The sequence below is a fragment of the Equus caballus genome, chromosome 4 (assembly GCF_041296265.1).
Source record: "Equus caballus isolate H_3958 breed thoroughbred chromosome 4, TB-T2T, whole genome shotgun sequence".
NCBI lineage: Eukaryota > Metazoa > Chordata > Mammalia > Perissodactyla > Equidae > Equus > Equus caballus.
The window spans coordinates 61,082,054-61,088,053 of NC_091687.1; the positions used below are offsets into that span (position 1 = coordinate 61,082,054).

Genomic DNA, 6,000 nt, shown 5'->3' on the forward strand with positions numbered 1-6,000 from the left:
CTTTAGTAATCCCAGCTGGCAACGGGACTCCAGGGCCAGGGCTGGGCCGAGGGGTTTTCTTGGCACTTTCTTTTCAGCACATTCTGTCATCACAAAGTAACTTTTAACAACTGTGTTTTCCTCCCCACAAAAGAGTAGAAAGTGTGTTTTGAGCTGGTTGCTAACTACATGCAAAACGTCCCTCCTTTTCCCCCTGAGTGTCTGGCTTTAAGGCTAAAAACCCGTTTCACTGGTGCTTGCTCTTTATGTGGGTACTTGACTTTAGACCAGGCATCCCTAGGCTCTCTGTGAGATTTCTCACGTTCACCCCTCATCCACCCAACAAGGTGGGTGGCAAACGGTGAGCCCATCTTTGTCAGGTGGGGAAACAGGGCAGACCCATCTAACATGGCAAGTGGTTTTCTCAAGGGTGTATGGAGAATGTCAGCAGCAAAAGTGAATATTCTTTGCATGACTTTGGTTTGTGGCCTCATGGCTACTCTCTCCCAAACACACGTGACAGAGTGCCATCCTGTAGGCATCAGATGCGCATTTGTTGTCAAGCTGCCAAGACATGCATTCGGCAGACATTTCTTGAACGGCTGCCACATACCATGCACCCTGACTCCCAAAAGCCAGCTATGCTCCCACGTAGGTCTCCTGAGGTTGAAGCAGCACTGGACACCCCTGAACACAGGGATCACGAGGAAGAGCAGAATTTCTTAGGATTTCCTCTATTTCATCCCAGGCTGCTTTTGCTGAGCTGTCTGTGTACCCACATGGCTCACTTTCAAGAGGACATATTTTAAGGCACTTGGCCATAGAAAGTACTAGACCCAAGTAACGTCCTAGGGTTCTTAAGGACAGGACTTGAAGCTTGGGAAGGAAGCGCCAAATGAGCTGCCGGCATGCAGGTGATGAGAAGGGCTCCGCCGTGGTGGAGAGCTAGGCAGCCCAGATTTCAAAGTGATTTCTACCTCCTAATGTTACAGCCATTAAATCAAGAATTTAAACCTTTAGCCAAAATGCCCTATTTCCTAATACAGAGTTCTTACTTGGCAAAATGCTGCTTATAAATGTCTCCGGCTCTTTCCTCTTCTCTCCAGCTTTCAGAGCTCAACCAAAGCCCATTTCATATTGAAAAAGGAACAAAGCAGTAGAAAGCAAAAGCACTAATGTGTCTGGGCTCATCCCTCGCCCCATTATTTCCTATCAAGTTTGAATCCAGTAAAGCCCTATAGTAATTCAGCCATGAACTTGTTGCGTAAACTGGGAGAGGTTTGGAGCATATGTTTTCAATTCATTTAAATTTGACTCATCAAAATAGGTTGCTTTTTTTTTTTTTCTTAGAAGAGCTATTTGAAGTTTAAGGAATTATTCCTACCTTTTAAAATAAACCTTTTAGAGTCTTTCTCCATTCACAACAGGAAGCTGCAGAATGCTAAGAGAACAGAAACACAAATGCAGGAGGGTTCAGGGACGGTTCAAAACTCAGAGCCATGAATTTAGAGAGGGTTCAAAAGTTGGCAAAGTGAACCCTCTCATTCCTACCCACAAATAATAAATAACCATCACAACAAGGAAGAGGAGAAAGGGAAAGCCACTGGAAAGCCATAACTTATCCTGTCCCCGGCCTTCCAGCTCTCGCCAATAAAGCAGGACTTCTTCGGAGAACTTAGGTTGTGCTGCCTGCAGGGAGCTGAGCTCGTCTTCCGCCGTAAATTACCTTGCTGGGACTAAGCTTTCCTCCAGGTCCCACAGACAGGCAGCTCTGCCAGACCCATCACCCAGCCCTGTGCTTCTTAAATTATCCTTCATCTGGTTGTGACAAGTGAAAAGCTAGAGGGAGAATGATCACCCCCAAATCTGACCTTCCCATACCACGAGGTCTTTTTTTTTACAAGGAACTATACCACAAGAAATAGACACAATAGCATTCTATCTGCAGACAAAAATAGGAGGAAAAATAGAGCTATCTCTATACTTCTCCAAATAAATAGTGCAATGTTTTCAAATTTGTCCACACGAAAGATTTTTTTTCATTGCCAGGTAACCCTAAGTCCATTTCTGAACTGGGATAGCTGTAGCGAAGTTTAAAATCATCATAAGTGAGGATTGGAGGAAGATTTAAATTTTCCCCTTCATTTTCACTTTGCTATCAACAGCCCTGCTTTAGCTTTCAACCATATTCAGACGTGGACACACACAGACAGACATGTGCACACAAACTGAGGATCTAGAATATTTGAGTAAATGGCTGCAGTGCCTTGAAATGCGATCAAGCCTCAAGAGCAGGTACCAGGCCAAGGGAAATAACTCTTATCCATAAAAAGTTCCATAATAAATCAGACGGCTTTTTCTTCCATATGTCACCTGACATGTTTAATTTGTCTGCTTTGACAGAATTGTGGCAAGCGGAGCTGACTGTTGGTGAAATTAGAATGGGCCTTTGTGAAGAAGGGCAAGATATCAGGCCTGGAAGGGTACAGTGAAGGGGTGCATGCAGTAGGCATCTGATAAATGTTCGTGGGCTAGCTCCGTGTGATGGAGGATACAAAAGAAGGGAACAAAGATTTCAGATGTTACAGGTTTAAAATACATCAAGCCAATGGGCAGACAGTAACAGTCATATTGTCCAAGAAATTTAACTTCTTCCTTTCCTCATTTGCTTCTCCCTGGAATTTGGCCTTTGTCAGAAACGATAGGAAATAACATAGACCTATTCATTTTCACTTCAGCATTTTACTTCTGGAACACAAGATTTACACCACAGACGGGAAAATGTGCTCTTTCCAATGTCTGGACCTTCTGAACAAGGGGAAGCTAGTGGATTTATTATTGTCAGGTTGGCTAACCTTGGATCTGGTCATACAATTTGTTATGAAAAGAAGAGCTCTTTACCTGGAGAAGGAACACACCTTGATCCAGCCAACAAAATGCCTTTAAACACCTACATCTCATTTAGGAAGAAGGATCGTGGTTACCATCTGTGAAGCTGGGTGCTCCCTTCCCTGCACCAGCTGGAATACCCTAACTGCTATGGGATCAGAGAAGAGACCATCTTCACCTTACTTCCACGTCTTTATGTACGGCAGACCACTTAATCTTACACTGTAAAGTAAGAATAATCTCTCCCCACTTTTGCAGATGAGTAAACTGAGACATGGACAGAGATCAACTCATTATCCCAAAGTTGCCTAGTGGCAAGACCTACACTCAAATCCAGACCACCCACCGGGCCACCCACATGTGAGACAAATTCCCTGTCAGAGACGTTTGCACAAGATGATTACTTAAGGCAAATTATTATTCAATTTACCATAGGTTAAATACATATACCTTAATTCTTTATTTTTGTTCATTTCCTTTTCTCTGTTTTAATACAATTGAAATGTAATATACACACATAAAAGTGCATAAACATTCAGCTCCACGAGTTTTCACAGGGTGCGTGGAACCAGCATCTGGATCAAGAAACAGATCATTTCCAGCCCACAAGCCTCCCTTGTGCCCTCCTTCAAGTCATTACTCTCCCATGCCCCCAACCTTTATACTTCTTTCCCCTTTTCTTGCGGGGCTGGGGGTGGAATCTTCGGTTATGAGCACGTTAGCTTTGGAAGCAGACTGCCTGGGTTGAAATCCTGCTATACCTTTTACAAACTGTACATCCTCGTAACTTCTCTGTGCCTCAGTTTTCTCAACATTAAAATGGGGATATTAATAGAACCTACCTCACGAGGTCATGGTGAAGATTACATGCCATAGTGCATAGAAAGATCAGGGTAAATGCAAAGCTCAGGGTAAGCCCTCAGGAAGCCCCAGCTGTTATTATTGCTGGAACATTTCCCTCCACTCCCAGAGACTGTCCTGGGAAGACCAAGAACATACAAACACAGCAGAACAAGAGAGATGACAAAGGAGAGGAAGATAGAGGAGTCCCAACCAGGCCTGTGCTGTATGTCAATACAAGAATAACCACGTCTCCAGGTGGGGGAGAGGATCGGAGCTGAACAAGCTGAGGAAGAGTTAAATGAGACAGCTTTCCAGTAGCACAGAATCAAGTTTTCAGAGTAAAACAATTATTTGAAACATTCTATATTTTCTCATCAGTCCCACTTAGGCTCCATACATGTGTAAATATACATGCCAAAGAGGAGGAGGCACGAAGGCTTTTTTAGATCATCCATGAGCTTTCCATGACTCCTAATAGTCTGGAATTGAATGCGTATTTTTAAATTTCGTACAATAGAAAGAAATGGGCATGGAGGTTTTTGTGTTGCCTAATTTATGATTTAATTCCTGACATAACTTTTCAGGTAGAATAGATTCAGACATTTTTCCGTGTCACATTTCTTTACATTTTTGTGCCACTTGAAGCATTTTTTACCCATTTAATTTAGGACTTCTCAAAATTCTCTGCAGTGTAAATCAACGGTAAATAGCTTATGTAAAGCATAGGTTCCGAGAAACCAGAAGCCTCCGGAAAATAAAAACTCAAGATTGAGAACTTGCTGTGCAAATTTCCTTTTTTTGCAGCCCAAAGGATGCATTTACTGCCACAACCACATATTTTATGAAATAATTAACCAAGTTAAAAAAGAAAAAAGAAGAATAAAAACATATTTCAAGTCATATTAAAAACGACAAGCATATAATACCAGTTTGAATAAGGAGTTGACTACAAGAAAGGATTAACCTTAATTTAGATTCCCAACAAGTATCAAATAGATTGAGGTCTGATATATTGATTTGTTAAGTTAAAATTGGATTTAGGAAAACTCAAAATGGATATGAAAAGAGGCTCATTCTTCATTGTTTCTTTCTTTCCTCTGTCTCTGTCTCTGTCTGTCTGTCTGTCTGTCTCTCTTTCTCATCCTTACCCGCCCTCTCTTGCCTCTGCAGTTTCTCATCTCGTACTCAATTGTGAGGTAAGCAGACCAGAGATAGCTATTAAACTCTCATGCTGTGCACTTTCCAGTTCTGACAGATCCTTTTACCGCAATAGAGATAACATTACTTACAGAGCTTTTCAACAGCGTGGCCATGTGGCCGGCCAGGGCCTCTGTCTAAAAGGAACAAAACGCTTCCTTCCTGGGTGGCTGGCTGTGAGCTGGAACAGTACGCGATGTTCAAGATAAGAAAACGGAAGTTCCAAGCACTGAGCTTGTGGTTTAACCAAATGAGGTAAAGTAAGGAATGGCCGAACAGTAAGAAGCGGCTTTATTAGCAGTGCTGTGTCCAAGCCAGTGCAGGCTTTTGGAATTGGACAGCATCTCCCTCAATCACCAGCGAGAAGCCCTTGTCCCAGCTCCTCAGCTCTGCGTAGATATAAATATGAGATGAAGCAGCTTTGTTACCTTTTAGGGATATTGTAAATACCAAAGAGATCATCATAAAGTGATTCTTAATGCCCTTGAGCTTGTTTTGAAAGATGAAATAAATTGCATTTATAATTTCCAGTCCAGCGGCTAAGGATTTTGTCCACCCATTTCTAAAACCAAGGATTACCATCTAATCTCTTAGATCCCTCCAACCCTTTGGAAAATTGGGCTCGCTCTGAGCAGGATGCTTGCCATCATCTCAGCCTCGGCAATTGGCCTTCAGACTTTGACTTGCGCGACCCACTCATGGACCACAGGCCCAAATTCTGTCCAGGACAAGCTCTGGTCACCACAGCCTTCTTCTGAACCTCAGGTTTTCCATCTGTAAAGTGGTGATGATAACAATATTAGTTCTTGCCTCAAGGAGATATTTCTGCTCAGCCTCCTGCAACCTCTAGTGAGCAGGGTAGTGGACACACTTGGCCACAATTAGCTCTGTGATCCTTAGCAAGTCACTTAACTCTTTGGCTCTCCATTTCCTCATCTATAAAATGGGAAGAATAAGACCTACCTCTTAGTGAGTTCAATGGCACACAACTCAATAAGCTATTATTACTGACTTGGCTCATCTTGCTTTGCCTCACACTTTTAGTCTCTCTTGTGTTCATGGGAATCTGACAGGAGCCAGTGATGTCCCTGG

At 42.8% G+C, this 6,000-nt stretch overlaps 1 long non-coding RNA gene across 4 annotated transcripts in view; it reads right to left on the reverse strand.

The window, feature by feature from the left end:
- LOC106783085 (uncharacterized) overlaps positions 1-5,282 on the reverse strand; it is a 147,480-nt gene extending 142,198 nt beyond the window's left edge. For all 4 annotated transcript variants that reach the window (XR_011438197.1, XR_011438194.1, XR_011438196.1 and 1 more), the window contains exon 1: positions 5,001-5,282. This is a non-coding gene — a long non-coding RNA (uncharacterized lncRNA). The remainder of the gene's footprint in view (positions 1-5,000) is intronic.
- Positions 5,283-6,000: the final 718 nt, after the last annotated feature.